Consider the following 20,204-nt stretch of genomic DNA (forward strand, 5'->3'; position numbering starts at 1 on the left):
TACATATGAGTAGGTCCAACAGCCCTGAAGACACCATGTGGTTATCAAGCTTGCTCTAAGACAACTGGAAGAGAGAGGGTTGTCTAGCTGGCCCCCTACCATTTAAGCTCCTGCCACCATGTGACTGCTGCACTTGTGGGAGAAACCTGGAGCCAGAAAACCACCCCGCTGAGCTCTTTTTGAATTCCCATCCCACAGAAATGGAAATAATGAAACAGTTATTATCTTAAACACTGGGAGTGATTTATTTTGTAGCAACATATAACCCGCACATGGTAAAATGTTAAGGTGGAGAATCTGGGTGAAAGGTATGCAGGAACTCTTTGTATAGTGGTCCTCTATCCCCTGCAAAGATGTGGGGCTACAAGGACATAGTCTCTTCTCACGATTACTTGGGGCAGTCTACACCACCCAGTCTACACTTACAACCATGGAGCTGAGCTGGAACTTCAGAATGGAGACACAAAATACACTGAATCTGAAAATTTCCCCTTGTCTTTATAGCATCCAGACACCCTACAGATACAGTTAGGAACAATTCCATTCTCCAATTCTGTTGCTAGGAAAAAGTATGGCCTGGGTTTTCACTCTCCTAACTCCTTGATTTGTCCTGGGGATTTTTTTTAATGTTTACTTATTTTCAAGAGGGAGACTGTGAGCTGGGGAGGGGCAGAGAGAGAGGGAGACACAGAATCCGAAGCAGGCTCCAGGCTTCAAGCTGTCAGCACAGAGCCCGACACGGGGCTCAAACCCACAGACCGTGAGATCATGACCTGAGCCAAAGTCAGGTGCTTAGCCGACTGAGCCACCCAGGCGCCTCTGTCCTGAGGATTAACCTCTACAAGGAACCCTCTCCATTCTGAGAGTTGCCTTGGATAGGAGGAGACGGTCTTGACTCAACACTTGCTGTGTGCCTCTCTTTTCATACTCTACTTATGATGGGCTGCCTTCTTCTCCCCTGAGAAAATGGGCCCAGAATCCTTTGGCACCAATAGTCCTGGGATGGAATCTCTGAGAGCTAAGCAGGGACACTGGGAAAAGAATGAATTCTTACTTCTGAGTCATTTGAAGAGAATGCAGTGTCTCCAGTATGCCAACGAGCCCAGCAGCATCCAGTGATCCGCACCTAGAGGGCTTGATCCAAGCTGGGTCAGCAGATGATAGAATGGTAAGATGTGAAGGGCTTACACTGATTATAGAGGCTGACAGGAGTCATGGAGGAGATCAGTACCCAGTGAGGAAATTTTCTTTAGTGGATACATTTGGGATAGTGTAGAAGGGACACTAGCTAGAGGCGAGGATTCAGGAAATACAGAATGCTAGAGTCTCAGTTAACAGATGACTAGAATTTTAGCATTAAGATGGAGAGCTAAGGGAGTGAGGGAGTTCTAACAGGAGTATTAAAGATTAAATATGCATTAAGATCATAAGGAAAACACTGATGGAGACTCTGAGGCAGTTTGGTCAGAGAAAGTGAGAAAGAATGAAAACCTTTTTTTTTTTTTTTTTAACCTTTTGACTCCCTTCACCCATTTCTTTGGGGGTCAAAGAAAATCTTGAAGAATTTTCAAGGAAATCTTTGTCTTCATTCGATTCAGTTACATCAACACTATGTATTTATGTGGAAATCTACTACGTGTCACATTCTGTGCTAGATGCTGAAGGAATTCCTGCCCACAAGGGGCACGTAGTCTGATTGGGGAGACAGAATGTAAACCAAAGACAACACTGTCTTTGGATGTGTGTAATAAAAGAGCTATGTTCATGGTGGGTACAGAGGTGACCTCAGACATCTGTGGGAGTCAGGGCTGAGGGAGACAGAGCCAGAAATCATCTGCAAGAAGAGAACCAAGCTGATGAAATCACAAAGCGGGTGAGCATAGTGGAGCCCTGGACAGAGCACTGAAGAACAAGGACAGCAGGCGTGGAGAGGAAGAAGAGGGCTCTAGAAAATATGGGGAGATCCATAAAAGCAGACTTAGCATAGGGAATTTGGAGACACCAGTGAACATATCAGGGAGGGAACTAGTTATGAGGAGATAGAATCTCAACCAGCTAATGGACAAGATGAAGACACAAGAAATGCTCACAAATGCATTGGGAGAGACAATGAGGTTGATAAAAACTCAAGAGATATGTGTATAGGCGATTCTGTTAGCTCGATTTAGGGGTAAAGGTATAGACTTTCTGGCAGAAGACGAAAAGGTATGTTTAACACGGGGAGGGGAAAATTGAACTCGGAGATTAGAGTAACGGGCTGTGATGAAAAACCATAAACCGCGAGGAGCTTAGCCTTAGAGCTCTCATGCGTTGCTGTGAAAGAGAAGAAATAATGCGCGAATTTTTTCCTTTGCAGTAGCCGTGAGGCAGATAAGAATCCGTCATCTGGCTACTACGGAATCAGGTGTAAATGGTTGTTCCTTCTGCGCTTAGTTAGACAGGGCGGAGGAATTGTTACCCTGTTGCTAAGGAAAAAGGAAGGGGCTGTTCCCAGTTGCCATGGTGACAAGGTAAGAGCTCTCCCTCGGTACCACCATAAATTTATGAGGTGGTTTCTTCTCCTTGTTGCTATGACAATGTAGAGAGACTGTTCTCGTTGTCCCCCACCAAACCCCCCCCCCCCCCACCGCCGCCGTCGCTAAGAGGTGGAGGTTGGGGCTGTCCTTTCCTCGCCGCCCAGTTGCCTTGGAGACGGCGGGTGCCCTGGCCCCGCCCCTCTCGGACTGACAGCGGTGGCCGCATCGCGCCTGCGCAGTGCTCTCTTCCCCCGCAGTCCCTGTGCGTTGAAGCCGGAGACCGCGGCGGCCTCTGCTAGGACCCCTCGCCCCGGAGCCTCCGGCCGGAGCCGCAGCCTCAGCCGCAGCGCCCCCGCCGCCTGTTCCCCGCCCCGCCGCCTCCGCCGGAGCCGCCTCGCGCACTGTGAGTCCCGGCCGAGGCGACCGACGCCGTGGGGCTGAGTCAGCGAGAGGCCCGGGCCCGGGCTGGGGGAGGGGAACCGGGCTGCCCCCCTCGCCTCCCCACCCGCGCCCCCGCCCCCCCCCCGCCGCGACTCACCCCCGCCGCCTCTGTCCCTCCATCCCTCTCTCCTGGGTTCCCGGCGGCGGCCGTCAGGCCTCCGAGCCACTCCCCCTCCCTGCCGTCCCTCCGGACCCACCCCAGGGTTGGGGAGTCGGGGCGGGGGGGTCCTTCCCCACTAGATGCGGCGCCACCGCACCTCCACGCGGGACTGATTCTCTCCTCACAGCCCCAAACTGCCTCCAGTCCGCCCTTGTCCCTTCTCCTTACTCCTCTTGGGCCTGACACCTCCGGCCTCTCTGGTTTTCCCCAGTGATATGCCAGAAAAAGAGTGACAAGGGAGAAGGCGAGGGGAGACTGGGGGAGGGGGGACATTCTGCCTGCCCAAACCTTGGGGCCTCAGGTTTCTTACCCCACAAGCTCGTGCCCTGGCTGGTGTGGGGAAGCAGGTTTGGACAGTTCTGACTGACTGCTAAGAGCTCGTGGGGCTTTCAGAATAGATTTTGCTGAGGACTCAGCCCCATGGCGATCAGCTAGTGTTTAGTGAACACCCGCTAGTGCATGGTGGCCTTCTAGTGGGCTGGGCTATGGCCTTGGCTGGTGCTACCGAGAGGGACTAGAGGTAGTGGGGGGCGGGGGGAAGGTTGCATTGGGGAGCTGAAGTTACTGCGCTTCCGGTGTGGTGTTGTGAATAAGCATCTTTCGGTACTATTTAGTATGCTTTTCTCTCTCTCTCTCTTTTTTTTTTTTCTTTTCGTTTCTACTTTTTTTTTTTTTTAATACAGTACAACCCTGGTGTAATGTGAGGTTTAGAAATAGGCCTGATATCATCCATAGCAGGTGCTTACTGTTTGTGTGTTGAGGGCTTGTGGCAGGACAATCTCTGATACCTGTAAATTCCATGTAGTAACCAACTGAGCGATAGTGAGTTTGAACATAACATGTGCAGAGTGGAGAGGAAGAACTGAGGTTGCTCCATGGTGTAGGTCTGAGGCCTGTACCCCCTGCCTCCTGCAGCTGTGAATCTTTGTGGGGGCTGTCACCTGATATGGGTTCTAGCATATTTGGACAATTCCCTGCGTTATGTTTGTTACCAATCCACCTGCCCACCCTGCATTTCCTGATCTTGGAGGATCCAAACTGTTTTCTTCTTCCAGCAGAAATTGAGCTGAAGTCATAGTTGGTGTCCATAGCCAGAAGCTGTCTGTTAATAAACGTGTCTCAACTTGAGGGCTCTTAACTACTAAGCATGTACCTCATTCCTCATTGCCAGCTTCCTTTGATTTTTTTTTTTTTTTTTTTTTTTTTTTTGGCTTCCAGATTTCAGTGTGCTGTTAGCAAATATGTGTAACTATCAGCCAGTTAAACCCTAAAAGAAGCTTTGTGGTTTTTTCACTCCAAACTACAAAAGGAGTAGATAGTTTACTTCTAAAAATCATAGTGAAGGACTCACCAATTTGGAGTTTGGGGGATTGCAAACAGTGAGAAGTAAAGGTTGTGCTCCTTGACTTTGCTCAATCATGGCCTATTGGCAGCCTCCTCAGAGCCACTCCCCACCCCCATGCCCATCAGATTAGTTTACAGTAGCAAAGACGGCTGTCGCCCTAGTTTTAAACATAGAGATGAAGTTCAGGAAAACTACAGCCCCCATGCAGCAATGCAGTTTCTTCTGTTTCGAATGCCAGTCTGGGGTTTGGCGGGATGCACCTGCCTGTGGGGCGATGGGAGCTGTGGGGCCTGAGAGTTGCATTCCTTCTGTGTGGTCCTCTGTGTTGCATAGCTCACCGAAATACCCGGGCAGGGCAGGAGCAGACAGCTGTGCTGGAGAGCTGCTCCTCCTGGGTTGAGTGTATTTTGGGAATCGGCAATATTACTGGGGTGGAGGGTTGTGAATTAAGAAGCAAGAAAATGTGTCAAGGCTAGATAGATGAGGAGGGTGTGAGTAAAATGTTCCCTTTACAGTTTGCTGTGGGACGGTACATTTTCAGAGCATCACAGTGATTTTTATATGGGTTAATTTGCCTTTGAAATCCATACCAATGTTTTATGGGATAATGATGGAATGCCTTTTAAATGGCTACTATTGGGAAACAGGACTGCTACCTGTGCCTTATACATTGCCTATCCAGTTGTTACTGAATGTAATTGTTAGGATCAGGGAGAGGGGCATGATTTGAATCAAGTTAGACCTAACTCTGTGTAATCCAGGTGGTGGTTTCATAGCATTATATTTCCCTGATTCTAAGACACACCAGCAATTTACCGACAGCTCTTAGTAAAAGCGTTTAACACAACCAGATCAAAATATGTATGTTGATTCTAAGGCATATCCTAATTTCAGGACCATTAAAATAGCCAGGAAGTGGCAAGACTTGAAGGGGGCTTTACGTGTCTTAGAACTGAGAAGGGATGATATTTGTAATATTTCTGGGTATGTGATGATGCCATTACTGCCCTACCATCCTGAGGGTGCCTGCACTGTGAGGACGGATTTCGTCAAATCCTTCCCCCAAGCCAACCTACTTTATGGGTTTATGTGTGTACGATGATTGACTGCCAGTGGGCATAGTAGTTGACTATTGAACAGAGGAAAGCTCCTATGTAGGCATCCAACCCAAGACCTTAATATGGTACCTTCCAGAAGCTGAGCCAACTAGCTGGCAGCAAATGTCTTATGAGCTATATGTGAACTTAGCTGGGTAACATCTTTCAGAATCTGAACAGAAAATAGTATTTTTCTAAAGTAGTATGCATCTGCCCTTGTTTACAGACACATTCAGAAAGATCCTAAAGCACATGCCCAACCCCTGTGTGTTGTTAGAAGTAGAGGGGACTTCAGTTGATGTAGTTCAATGTTCTCTTTTCCAGATTTTAGCGTGAGACATTAAAAGTTAAGTGATTTGCCTGAGGTCATCCAACTAATGTAGAAAGTATGTAAAAACACTTTGTAAACTGTATATACCATACAAGTGAATGTTGGTGGTTATTAGTGGCTGAGTCAGGATTAGAACCCAGATTTCTAGACTAGAGCTAGTCTACACTACTACCTTGCCCCACCCCTCATGTTTAATATTCCAAAGGCTTTTAATAAAAATAATTTACTAGTCTGTAATTAGTCCCAGAGACAAAGACTTGTTTTATGGTCTGAGATGTTGCAAAGCTAGGTAAAATCTAGTGTCCTGCTGTCTAATTAAATATTTATTCTTGCTGCCTTAAAAACAATAATTTTGTCTCACACACTCTGACCTGAGGAAGGTTTTGCTTTCAAAAATTTGCATCATCTAATATAAAGCAAATGTGAAGGTGGGTATTTGAAGCCCTCTCAACTCCTCATCTGTGAGGCTGCTGCATCCCAGGAAGCCGGATGCAGAGGGCTGAAAGGGGCCAAGAGGAGGAGAAAACTGGGTTATCTTCCAGCTCCCAGACTGGAACCTTCTGTAGTTCCTGGAAGCCCCGGTGAGATCTCTAACCCCTCTCCTTGAGAAAGTGAGGCGGTCTGGCCTCTGGAAGCAGACAGACCTGAGTTCAAGTGCTAGTCCTGCCACTTCCTGGCCTTGGGGGGCTGTGGAACGATCGAGTGCCAGTTCCTCACCTGCAAGCCTGGAGTGATAACCTACCTGTCTTTCAGGGTTGTTTTGGGGATTAAACGAGAGAAAGTATGTAAAGTACCTGCTGAACAAGAGATAGCAACCACTGTTTTGTATTGCTAGTGCATAAAATAAAAAACACTACTTTCAAAATTGTATCATGACTTAAATCCATCTTGGACCCTCAATTCAGCAGCCCCCATCTCCCAGCAGCTCTCTCGTCATGTTTGACATGCACAGAGAGAAGACGTGTCCTGTGAAACCTGGCACTTGCAGTGTTATTCCAACTGCCAAAACCGGAGTATATGAAATGCCCCTTTGTGTCCATGGATTCAGCTGACCTGGTTGTCTGAAGGCCTGGCAGGGCAGGAGCGCTTGACTAGGAGAGTGCCGACTTGGTGTGTTTGTGTGTGTCTTGGGGGCAGTGGGTCCTCCAGTTGGGGAGGCCAGTCTGGGGAGTGAGCTTAATTTGAAATGAAAAAGCCGCTGAGCTCTCCCTTGTGACTAGAGTTCCCGTGGCTTTCATGCACTTTCTCGACTGTTAGAGATGGAGCCCGCATGGGCGACTTTGCTCAGGCCAGCTTCTGCGCCTGCCCCGGAGAGCTGGAGGGCCAGGGAAGGGAGCTGTCCATCTTAGGAGGGAAGCCTTCTTTCTAGTGAGGAGAGGTAGAGGGAGGTCATCTTGGAAGGCAACATCTCCAGATGGGAAGATGGGATCAAGGCAGAGACTACCGAGTAATTAAGGAGCCAGGGCAAGTCAGTCAGGCCCAGAACACAAGTGAACTTGAAGTCCTACAAGTGTCACTTGGGAAGAAAATGCCCAGGTATAGGCATCTAAAGACTGAAAAGATAAACACAGTAGGTTTTACCTCTTGGAAGCAGAACTTGGGTGTGGAGGAGGGAAAGGGAGACTCAAAGGGGAAATTTTACTTTATGTGCTTCTATATGTGAATTGTTTTGAGAGACATGTATGCTTTTGTAGTTTAATGCAGACCAATAGAGTTAGCAGTGGTTGTGTTTTTTTTAAGTTTATTTATTTATTTTGACAGAGAGGGGGAGGGGGAGGGACAGAGAGAGAACCCCAAACAGGCTCTGCGCCAGAGGCCCCCGTGGGGCTCAATCTCACAAACCGTGAGATCATGACTTGAGCCGAAACCAACAGTCATATGTTTAACCGACTGAGCCACCCAGGTGCCCCATCAGTGGTTGTTTTTCACTGAGCACATTTTGGTACCAAAGAAGCCATTGCCTTTACTCGGAGCCTTCAGTGCATGGGACAGACAGGGTTAGCCTGCTTCCCTCCGGTCGGCCGAGCCAGTTTACACCAAGCCAGCCTCTTACGTAAGGGCAGGAAACTCCAAAGTGGCTGCTTCCCTGGCAGCCCAGCATGCTTCATTGACCCGCTGCCTCCCCACCTCTTCCTCGTCTTTTCCTTCCCTTCTTAAGAACAGTCCCTTCCTCTTGCCCAGTTGAATTCATCATCAGTATTCCAATATTCAATTGTGTTTCCTAGCCAAATGTCCTATCTAGTATAGAAAGAGGGCACACCTACCATTCAGGCGCATGCTTTGACTTGCTCAACCAGGAGTTAGGATGGGTTATGCTGAGTAATCCACATTCCATCACCTAATCTTCCCCTTTGGCCAAAAGTACAAATTTGCGACAGTTGGCTAAGGTTGGAGAGGCATCCTGTGGCCAAGGATGGTTTTTCCTCTGTGTGGAGTTGACCAGCCAATACCAGCCTAAGCCCTGTGTCTTTTTCTCACTAGTGTCACGTCCTATCAGCTTTGCTAAACAGGCGTAATGTAACATCAGCATTTTGAGCTCTGGATGCCTCATTTGCCCGAAGTAAATAGGACTCGACCTATCTAAAATGTTTCAACTCCAAGTAAAATTACTTTTTTTACTGAAACTCTTTCGTGTGTATGGGAGATACACGCCACTGTGTGGTATGTTTAAAATAACTGAGCAAGAAACATTGCTTCAGTAATGTTGACAATGGATGTCAAAAGCCTTAAAAGGACATATATCCTTAGATGAAAAATTACCATTCTAAGAATGTTTAGAAAATCAAGGGTGTATATAAAAATACTTATACAAGGAGTTTTATTAATGTAACATTATAAATAATATCAAACAGTTAAAATAGCCAAAGGATCAACAATTAGGGATTGGTCAGGCTTACCCAGATAAAATATTGTGCGTGCGCGCGCACACACACACACACACACACCGCACGTACATTAAAAATCTTGTAAAAGAATTTTTTTTAAGTTTATTTATTTATTTTTGAGAGGGGGGAGGGGCAAAGAGAGAGGGAGAGAGAGAAGATCCCAAGCAGGCTCCGCACTGTCAGTGCAAGGAGACAGACGTGGGACTCGAACTCACAAACTGTGAGATCATGACCTGAGTTGAAATCAAGTGTTGGATGCTTAACCAACTGAGCCACCCAGGCACCCCAGAATATTTATTGATACCAGAAACTTTAGATATAATAAGTGAAAAAAACGGATGCAAAATAGTATGTCAAGAATGATACCATTTTATAAAGAAAAATCTGAAAAGAGGTTAGAAGGGCATATGCCAAACCATAGGTGATAATCTTAAGTGATATCACTTAAGCATGGGATTATAAATAGATGCAGTTTTTTCATAGTGCTTTTCACTGTTTCCTAAAATTGTTCTGTTAAGCAGTTATAACTTTTATTATAAAACTTTTAAACTAGTGCTTTATAGGAGCTCCTGGGTGGCTCAGTCGTCTGAGTGTCCGACTTCGGCTCAGGTCGTGAGCTCATGGTTCATGGGTTCAAGCCCCACGTCGGGCTCGGTGCTGACAGCTCAGAGCCTGGAGCCTGCTTTGGATTCTGTGTCTCCCTCTCTCTCTGCCCCTCCCTTCCCCTGCTCATGCTCTGTCTCTCTCTCTCTCTCTCTCTCAAAAGTAAATAAACATTAAAACAGTGCTTTATAGATTCCATGTAGTAGACAGTCTCAAAGAAAATCACGAGATATTTAATTTATTTATCATTATTTGGTTTCACTATTATCAAAAACACTTTTTGAATTTGTTTCTTTAGATACCACTTTATTTCTTCTTTGAGAGAGAACACGCCTGGAATATCGTGTAGGTGTGTGACTCAAAAACATGGCCTAGATGCCCAAGTCCATCATCCAGAGAAGTACTCTCGCTTGACTCAAATGAGACGTAAAAAAATATATATATGAAAAGAAAGTATCTTAAGATAGTCTTCCTTGCCTCTTACCTTTTGCTGTTTAAATTTATCAGAAGGTTTCAGTAAAACCTGTATAACAGAGCTCTGTTTTGGGTGGGCTTTCTTCCCCCAGTGTCCTGGAGGCCTTATCTGAGGCTCGCTGTCATGTTTTGGTGGTTGTGTACCTATCTGAACTCTTTTTGAAAGACTGTACTCAAGCCTGCGCAAACTCCTTTCTCCCTTTGCCTTTGGCATGTTCCGTTCAGCCATCAGCTCAGAGGTCCTTTTTCTTCCAAGGATAGAGAAAGTTGGGTGCCCACCAGTAGCCACCTGATGGGCAGAAGCCCCCTGCAGGGACAGACTGGGCAGCTCCCCTCTTTGCCACACCAGGTCCATGGAGCTCCTGGCTGTGAAGGGAGGGGTGGCCCAGTAGCTGTCCTCTCACCTCGTCTTTCTTGTGCACACACATCGTGTGTTGCCTCCACGGCCCAGCCCAGAGGACTGATACCTGCCCTCCACCAGTGGTGGTGTCTACTTACCTCTGAGCACTGGGGATTCAGGTCTTAGAGTTGAGGGACATACAGCCTGTCACACAACTTGGCATATGCTGCCATAAATGTTTGCTGAACAGAATCTGCCTCGTCAGGATGGTTCTGAGTACCCAAACCCTTGTCCCAGATGGGGTGGAGGCCTTCCTAGCCACCTGGGATTATTAGTGAACAAATCTTTGGGCATGGCTAGCTGGAGATGCTCCATCACCTGAGAGAGTAATTATCAGAGAGGCATTCATCTTGTCTTGAGGGTGTGATTGTCCTGGTCACCTTGTCATTTAAGTGGGGTTTCCTGATTGGTAAGAACGAAACCTTAGCTGCTCTGAGTCAGCGAGACCATAGTTGGACTAACAAGCATTGTGCCATGTGAAAGGGGCAGGCCTTGGACCGCTGGATGGAATTAAATATCTGTTCCCATGTGAGGAGTGTCTCACTGAAGGCTTATCTCCAGTGGTGTAATATGCACTGTGTAGCTAGACTTTTCTGCAGCACCAGTCTCTTGGCAGACAGCTGCTAGCCCCAACCCCTTTCCTGTGGATTATTGCCACTTATCAGGGACTCTGATTTAGTCTCTGATTTGTTCTGATTTTAGATGGGTAGGGTTCACGGCTGAGAGCTCCCAGTTTGGGCATCCTATTAACACCTTTAAGTGACAGGACCACTGCTAAGTACAGAGATGTGTTATGCTGGCCCCAAAATAGCAAGGTGCAGTGTTTTGAGACTTGATAAGACTTGTATTCCCCAGAAAGTACAGTTTCCAGGTTTATAGGTTATTCATACAAATTTACATATTGTCTTCTCAAGGCTTTATTCTAAGTATATCTCAACAAGTACTCCCCAAGTCCTTTCTGTTTTGTATTCTAAGTCATATGCAATTTAAAAGAAGTGAGATTTAAAAAACGAAAAAGAAAAAGAAATAAGCTTCAAACCCTGTCTCCATAAGGAGATCATAGTCTGGTTTGGAAGATAAGACACATGTGTGAAATGACTAGTGTATATGACAACATCGAATGTCAGCAACATATTTGTCGTGCTTTGTTGTATAAGATGTGGTCTTTGTCCTTAAGGAACTTGTCTAACATTCTGCAGAGAGTCGAACAAAAGTGGTACAAGTCACTACAACACAAGGGGGTGGGAACCCCAGCAGCAATAGGAAGAGGTGCTTTGGTAAGCACTTCCAGAATGCACTATTAACACACTTGCAGAGTGACCCTGAGCTTGTGGGAACAGGGAGGGCTTCAGAGAGGGAGACATACTGGGGCTGGGTGAGCAGGATGATGCCGGGTCCTGTCCACCAGAGGACAGATGAGTAAGAGAGTTCAGGTAAAAGAAATGAAAAGAACAGTACGTTGCGTGTACTAGAGAGTCCAAATTCAACAAGGATTGTGAGAGGGAAATAATCATTGTGAACTGGAGTGATTGGAAAAGACTTCACAAAGGAAGCAGAGCCTGAACTTGCCCTGAAGGCAGCAAGCAGGCTTTCAGGAGACAGGAGCCCAGAGAGGGCTTTCTAACAGCCAAGGAATGACTGGGAGCGAGTGTGATGGGGACTGTAAGCAGGTCACCCTTACCAAATTGAGGGTGTGACAGTTTGGGACAGTATTGGTGACATTAGCCAGAAGTCAGGAAGTCGAAGAGACAGTTTGGAGAGAAGTTGCACTTCAGACAGAGAGAACTAGAGGTGACGGTTGAAGACCTCTAAGTGGAGTGATCCCATAGACCCAGAAGCTGAGGGTGAGGCCGGGAATGGAGCTACAGAGGTGAGAGTCAGCAACACAGGAGGAGGGATGGCTTCCCTGAAAGGGGCTCTCTCCAGAGGTCTTGGGTATAGAGCACGAAGGTGAGTGCTCCGAGTAACAGGCCTCGAGAATTGTCCGTAATTAGGGAAAGAGCAAAGAGAGGTGGGGAAGTTAGGATGATTCAGTAGCAAGGGAAGAGAGAAGAGATGTCAAGAAGAGAGCTTTGGTGCTGCTGGCTTGACTAGACTCAAGGATCTATCCAGAAGTAGATCATGATGATTGCTGCGAATGTCAGTCCAGTAAAACCCTGGAGATGGAAGCCAAGTTGGGTAGTGTTAAGTGGGGAATCGGGTAGAGAGAAGATAGAGGCAATGGATGGTCACCAGAGAACGGCAACAGGAAAAGAGAGAAAAGTAGTAACAGAAGAAGCAGCACGATCACATTTCTAATTGTTATAATTCTATTCCTTATCAGCAAATGTATATAAAAATTTAATAAGCAGGTATTTTTGTTTATATGATTCTGTGTATTAAAATGACCTCATCTGCACATTTCTCTGTATCAGCATAATTCATGTATTTGTCACTTCAAATATCCCATTGCAGTACACTTATCTTGATGAGCACTGAGTAATTATATAGAAGTGTTAAGTCACTATATTATACACCTGAAGCTAATACAACACTGTAGGTTAACTACACTGGAATTAAAATTAAATAAATAAACTAAAATAAAATAAACAAATATCCCATGCCTTCTGTGGTATTCCATTATATCGGTACCAAAATATGTTTAACTATCAATCTATTATTGGGCAATTGGGGTATTTCCAACATTTTGCAAGTTGCAAATATAAATATCTCTGCTCTGAACATCACTGCACAAGCTACTATTTTTCTTTTGTGGGTTTTTTCTTCAGGGTGTATCCCATAAAGCGGAATTACAGAGGCAAAGGGTACAAACAATGTTGGGCTTTGTTTTATTTTGTTTTTGATTTTCCCATTTGGCCCCTCCCCCCCACCCCTCTCCCTCTGGCAACCACCAGTTTGTTCTCTGTATTTGTGGGTCTTTTCCTGCAGCATTTTAAAAAAATGTTATTGAGAGAGAGAAAGAGCGTATGCGCGAGTGGGGAAGGGGCAGAGAGAGGTGGAGACAGAGGATCTGAAGCAGGTTCTGTGCTGACAGCAGAGAGCCCGATGGGGGGGCTCCAACTCATGAACAATGAGATCATAACCTGAGCCAAAGTTGGACTCTTCACCAACTGAGCCACTCAGGTGTCCCATTTCTGTGGCATTTTTTTAATTGAGATATAATTGACTCATAACATGATAGTGGTTTTGGCTGTACAACATAACGATTCTGTATTTGTAGAATATATGTCTAGTTAACATCCATCACCACACGCATAGTTGCAAATTATTTTTTTGTTGTGATGAGAACTTTTAAGATTTGCTGTCTTAGCAACTTTCAAATATACAGTACAATAAATAACTACAGTCGCCATGCTGTACATATCCCCAGGACTTACGGTTTTTATGACAGGAAGCTTGTACCTTTTGACCTTCACTCATTTCCCCCACCCCTCATTCCCCATCTCTGGCACCCATCAGTCTCTTTTCTGTATCTATGAGTTTGGTGTTTTTAGATTCCACGTGTAGGTTTTTGCCTTTCTCTGTCTGATTTATGTCACTTGGCACTATGCCCTCAGGATCCATCCGTGTTGTTGCAAATGGCAGGAATTCCTTCTTTTTTGTGGATAAGTGATACTCCATCCTGTATATCACCACATTTTCTTGATCCATTCTTCTATCCATGGATATTTAGGTTGCTTGCATGTTGTTGTTGTTGTTGTTGTTGTTGTTGTTGTTGTTGTTGTTATACATTGTTCTCCATGGTGATCCAACCAACTTACAATCAGAGTAAGAGTTGGGTATTGACTTAGAATGATTTCTGATAATAAGAAGGTCTGAATATGTGGAATGGCAGAAGGGAGACGGAGTTATTGGAGGAAAATAATTGGGGTACAAGAGAGAAGGAGAGCAAAATAGGAAAGATCTTAGGGACACCAGGGAAGGGGTAGCTTTGCAGAGGAGGGAAAGGTTCCCTTCTACTGAGACTGGTAGGAGGAGAGGGTATGGCTCTTTCTACCCATGACTTACAGGGTGAAGCCCAGGGGAGTGACTGGAGTTCCTGCTAAGAAGAGACCTTTTCCTCAGTGAAATGGAGCCAGGGCCCCTTGCTGAGGTAGAGAGTGAATGAAGTCTTGAAGGTCTGAATTCACTGCTGTGAGAAATGAGCCTGGGCGTACGAGAGATGAATGAAAGTCTTGTTCAGGGCGGAGGGCTGACTTGGACCCGGGGATTCATAACGGGCTAAGTCTCTGAAGTCCTTTGGCCTAGGGAAGCAGCAGCAAGCCGCGAGCAGCGGGGGTGCGGGACATGGGCATGTTCGAGGCAGGGTGTCTGAGGAGGCAGAATTTAAGGTGGCATTGACACCGCGGGCCCTAAGGTCAGAGGTGGAGGGAAGAGCTACAAATCTGAGGCGTGCTGGTTGTCAGCGGGAGGAGGGGGCAGAGTGATTACAGGCTCGAGTGAGAACAGAGAGCAGGTTTGGAATATGAGGGATGAGGAGTAAAGAGGTTATTGATGGAAGATTTTAATTTAAAAATTTTGAAGAGACTGTTTTTAATTATTTACCACTGTGTAAGATTTGGGTGTTTTTACATGGGCATGTATTACCAGTAACATTTTAAAAAATTTAATATTTATTTATTTTGAGACAGAGAGAGCACATGCATATGAGCTGGGGAGGGGCAGAGAGAGGGAGAGAGAGAATCCCAAGTAGGTCCTATGCCGTCAGTGTGGAGCCCCACAGGGGGCTCGATCCCATGAACCATGAGATCATGACCTGAGCCAAAATCAAGAGCTCAACCAACTGAGCCACCCAGGTGTCCCAACATTTTTTTAAACTGATAATTAAAATCTCAGGAGTAGGGGCACCCAGGTGGCTCAGTTGGTTAAGTGTCCAACTCTTGATTTCAGTTTAGGTCATGACCTCATGGTCTTGAGATCGAGCCCTGCGTCAGGCTTGTCTCTGGGCGTGGAGTCTGCTTGGGACTCTCTGTCTGTCTGTCTGTCTCTCTCTCTCTGTTCCTCGGTCCCTCTCCCTCACCTTTTTCTCTCCCTCTGCCCCCCACCCTCTCTCTCAAGTTAGAAAATAAAATCAAATGGTTAATTTAAAAAAAATCTCGGGAGTAGAGCTGTGCCTTCAGGGGCGGCTGGCTCTCTGAGACTGATGAAGGAGAGATGAGGATTGCAGAGCATCCCAGAGTCTGGCCTGTTAAGTGTTAAAACTGTGAGGTGTCTCTGCTTGACAACCAATAGCTCCTGTGGTCACAGCTTGTCACTAGAGAGCAGCACCCAGCCACCGGCCCTTCCCCACCCACAGACCAACACTGTTTCAAACCTGAGGACACCCGCCTTCCCTAGGCCCGGCAGCATTTTCGATGTGAGGTGGTGTGGTTCTGGCTGTTTCCAACCCCCTGACCAGGTGCCCTACAGAGCCATTCCTCTCTGGCCTCTGTCAGCGAAGGTTCTTCCTTCAGGCAGGTACAGCCTCTCGCCAGGAACACGGTTTTGTGAGTGGAATATGGATTCCGTTTCAGCCTCACGCATCCCCTCCCTGAGTGCTTCGTGCAGCGTACGAATGGGTACATCTGTATATTCAGCCCTGTTTCTCTTCTTGCCTGCTTTGAAAGAGGCCCTTCCCTCCTGGTCCCTGTTTTTCTCATGTCCTCCTGGATCATCCGCTTTGACCCTGACCCAGACTGACACCCATGGTTGTGGCCTGCATTTCACTTACTGGATTCACATTACCTTCAGGCTGCACCACCGAGCTATCTACACGGCTAACCAGACACAGCAGTCGCAGGGGCTGATAGCAGGGAACTGAGCAAGGTGGAAATGCGTGGAAAGTCAGGTGCCAGCGTCAACATGGGGAGATGGAAAAGTGGGGGCACTCTGCATTCTTTCCAGGGCTTTCCACTGGGTCTAAACCTCGCCTGGCCATTTTGTAAATGCTGTTTCATTAAAGCCAGGACTGAGCAGGAGTATGGCTCCCTGCCAGTCCCTACCGGGAAGGAACAAACAGCTTGCAGTGCAGGCCTCGAGCCAGGTGGGGTAGGAGCTAACGTGCACTGTTTCGCATGTAGAATTTAATGGGCTCTTTGTAAACACAGCCTCCTGCCGTTGTTCCTTTCTCTTTTCTCCTAGGCAGCCTAGGTGAGAATAATTAGTGCTTGGCCCATAATTACTAAATGAAGAGGAAGACTACACCTGGTAGGCTGCAGTGCACGAAAGAACCTTGAACCTAGAGTTGGAAGACCTGGGCTCAGAGTTATGTGACCTTGAACAAATCACATCTCCTCTTTGATTCGTTTCCTTTTCTGTAAAATGAGAGGTCTTTGTATATGCTGTTCCCTCCCCGACACCCCCACCCCCCACTCCAGAACATTCTTTCCTGGCCTTTTTGGGCTAACCCTCCTTAACCTCACCTGCCTGGGCCTAAGTATCATTCCCTCAGGAAAGTGTCTCATGACCTCCACCCCAGCTCCATTACAGGTTGGGGCCTCCAAGACAGGACTTTTCAAATTGTGGATCACAGACTTTAATTGGTTGTGAGATCAATTCACTGAGTTATAACCAGCACTTTATAATGAATAGACCAGAAAATGTCAGAGTGCATAGTTCATAGTAAGAATAAGAATTGTTTGAGGCACCTGGGTAGCTCAGTTGATTCATAAGCATCCGACTTGGGCTCAGGTCATGATCTCACAGTTCATGAGTCTAAGCCCCGCATGGGGCTCACTGCTGTCAGCACGGAGCCTGCTTCGGATCCTCTGTCCCCTCTCTGCCCCTTCCTTCTGGTTCTCTCTGTCTCAAAATAAATAAACTTTAAAAAAAAGAATAAGAATTGTTTAATTAATGAAGCTTTTGTTTTATTATACATGTCTGTATGTGTATATATGTATTTTGGATTATAATGTAGGATGTATTGGGGCGCCTGGCTGGCTCAGTCGGTTGAGCTTCCGACTTCGGCTCAGGTCACGATCTCGTGGTCCGTGAGTTCGACCCCCGCGTCGGGCTGTGTGCTGACAGCTCGGAGCCTGGAGCCTGCTTCGGATTCTGTGTCTCCCTGTCTCTCTGCCCCTCCCCCGCTCACACTCTGTCTGTCTCTCAATAATACATAAATGTAAAAAAAAAAAAAACAAAAAAAAAAACCCTGCTTTAATGTAAGATGTATTTTTTACTAAAAGGCTGAAAGCCATTGCTTTCAAAACACTCTAGTCGTGTATTTTTCCTCTATAGCACTTAATGTGATTACATAGTTATTTCTGTGATTATTATATTACTGTTTGTCCACTTCACTAGACAACATGCTCCATGAGTCAAGGACCAAGACTGACTTACTCATCAGTATCAGACCTAGAAATAGTTGAGGCTCAACAAATAATTGCTGAACGAGTGGCTTTCTGAGATGTGTTTTGTTGCCATCAGTCCTTAGTTCTGTAGTCATTCCTAGGAGTGAGTAAGTAGTGACTGTAACGATAAACTAAAAAGCCCGCACATGCATCCCTAATGGGCAAGAGAACTGGAAAGAGCAGACCTCTGACGTTCATCTCCAGATTGGTAGTGGCACTAGAGACCAAGAGGTCTCAACCCAGCTCCTCTCAGAGGGAACTAGGAAGCAGATACCACTATCGCCACTCTATTTAACAAGGTCTCACTTGAGCAGTGTCAACTTTCCAGTAAGATGGAGACAGAGACATGCAGAGAGCAAGACCCACCACATAATTTTGTACTTACATAAAAAGAAAATTGACTGGTCTAGGGTGGTCTCTCCCAGGGGTGCATTTCTGGCTCTCCCGGGTGTGGGTTACCAGACCCTGACCTAGGAGCCCACCAGGTTCCAAGGGTAAATTCAGAACTCCTTTTCTCCCTGCAGCACCTCCACCCTGCCCACCAACTGATCTACTTCCCAGGGCATCTTTCCAAACCTAGCCAGTCTGACAGCAAATAGACTACGCCTTCCACAACGTAACAAGCCTCTGATTGTAGCCCAGAGAACCTCCTATGGCCGGGAAGGCTCCATCAGCAAGACCCAGCCAGGCACTGCTCTGCCCAGAGCTGTTCTGGGATGTGCTGAAGGTTGTAACTCAAGAAGACTTGTGACTCTTGAGGACATTGGGAACCCACTGATAACACAGGCCCTGTGAGGAGTATTTATCTTTATCTTTAAAGCTTATCATTAGAACTCAGATGGCCTTGCCAGCATCTAGCTGTTTTGTGGAAATTATGTTGCTTGCTGCCTGGAGCAGATGACCTCTTTGGGGGGTGGGAGGGGACAAGGAAATAGCTAGTTGTTTTAGAGCTCCCAGAACTGTGAAGCATCTTAATTTATACATTGCTTTCAGCTCGGTTTTCTGGAATTGGCAGCCCTTTCTAACTGTCTCTCCAAAGAGGCTGCCTGTCAGCTTCTCTCAGAAGCTTTCCCAGGTATCTGAGCCACAGTTGGGTTGTTGTAGGCATGAAGTGAGCTGAGAGAAACAACTGGGAAGCCTCGATGACAGCTTGTCCCTGGGCGGCCGTTGCCTCTCCCCTCCGGTCCCTTCCCAATGGCGGGGACTGGGGGTTTGGAAAGGCATTCCTCCAAGACTGCTGGGTCTCCAGCTGTTTCTCTGAAGGACACTTTTAGGAATTTGGGATCGCTTGTCCCACTCTCACCCCTGATTTGTGTCCATGCATTAGCTTTCCCATGAATTAAAAAAATTCTCAGAAATCACTGTTAACTTGCCCATATTTTCAGAGAAGCTTCTAAGAATAATGTGTGTTTAACTAAAAACTTTAGTGTATAGCAATCCTCAAATCTCCTTTTTTGGATAGCAAGTGTAAGTCAAAATTGCCTTTAAAAATATTTTAAAATTAAAACACTACAGAAACACTTTAAGCAGAAATATATATGTGTATGTATATGTATACGTATATATATGTGTATATATATGTGTGTGTGTATATATATATATATATATATATATATATATATATATATATATATATTTATATAATGGAAGGCACAGAGAAGAGAGAGAGAGAGAAAATCCCAAGCAGACTTTACGCTGTGAGCACAGAGCCCAACGCAGGGCTCGAACTCACAAACTGTGAGATCATGACCTGAGCCTAAATCAAGAGTCTGACACTTAACCAAGCCATCCAGGTGCCCCTACACGCATATTATTTCTTTTTAAAAACATGACAGCTTATTATTTTTCATATGCAAAAAAATTGGAAAAGATAGAAAAGAGTAAATGAAAACATGAAACCCATTTGTAATTCTACTACTTGGATAGTAGTGGCAACCATGGGGTGGCTTAGGCGCTGCCCCTCTCCCAGAGCCACCCCAAGGAAACCTACGATCCCAATGCGAATCGGTGCTGGTCCTGCAAGGCAGCTTTAAGACCCACTTCTAGCTCCCTCTTCCCACCAGGCCACCAGCCCTAAGCCCTCCCTACAGAAAACATGTTGCTGTCATTGCCATTGACTACAGTGACCATATCACTGCCTTTTCTTCCAGTTTTTAACTACATTAGAATCCTATCCATTTACAGTTTTTTCCAGCAGTCACTTTTAAATCCCGGTGTAGGACACATGTGGAAAGCACTTCCCATTGCTCCAGATAGCATTGTATTTGGTTTTGTCCCCAGTAGCACTGTTTCCAAGACACTGACATAACATGTTGGGGGACTTTGTTTTGAACTCATTCGTAGAAGACACTTTCACTGTGCTTGTGGAAAAACTGAAACCTAGGGACAATGACTTGTTTTAGATCAAAATAAAACTCCCGCGTAGCTCAGCTTACCTACAGGTGTCTCAGTGCCCAATATCACTGGTCGAACTGCCTATTTTTGCTGAAATTTGTGTAAAGAAATAGAAGGGACATCCTAAATTCTTCCTTCCCTAGCCTGGGTATCAGCTGCTTAGTACCATTTAGATACATGTGCTTCAGCCCTGAGACAGATTGTTAAAAGCCATGTGCCATTGAAACTTT

At 46.1% G+C, this 20,204-nt stretch overlaps 1 protein-coding gene across 3 annotated transcripts in view; it reads left to right on the forward strand.

Annotated features, from left to right (window-relative positions):
• The first annotated feature begins 2,745 nt into the window (after window positions 1-2,745).
• Window positions 2,746-20,204, forward strand: part of MAPRE3 (microtubule associated protein RP/EB family member 3) — a 53,801-nt gene continuing 36,342 nt past the window's right edge. For 2 of the 3 annotated variants that reach the window (XM_078444860.2, XM_060650637.3), the window contains exon 1: window positions 2,746-2,919. The gene's annotated coding sequence lies outside the window, so the exon portion shown is untranslated. The remainder of the gene's footprint in view (window positions 2,920-20,204) is intronic. The other variant, XM_060650657.3, reaches the window with a different exon arrangement.

Source organism: Panthera onca, chromosome A3, assembly GCF_046562875.1.
Source record: "Panthera onca isolate mPanOnc1 chromosome A3, mPanOnc1 haplotype 2, whole genome shotgun sequence".
In the NCBI taxonomy this organism is placed as follows: Eukaryota; Metazoa; Chordata; class Mammalia; order Carnivora; family Felidae; genus Panthera; species Panthera onca.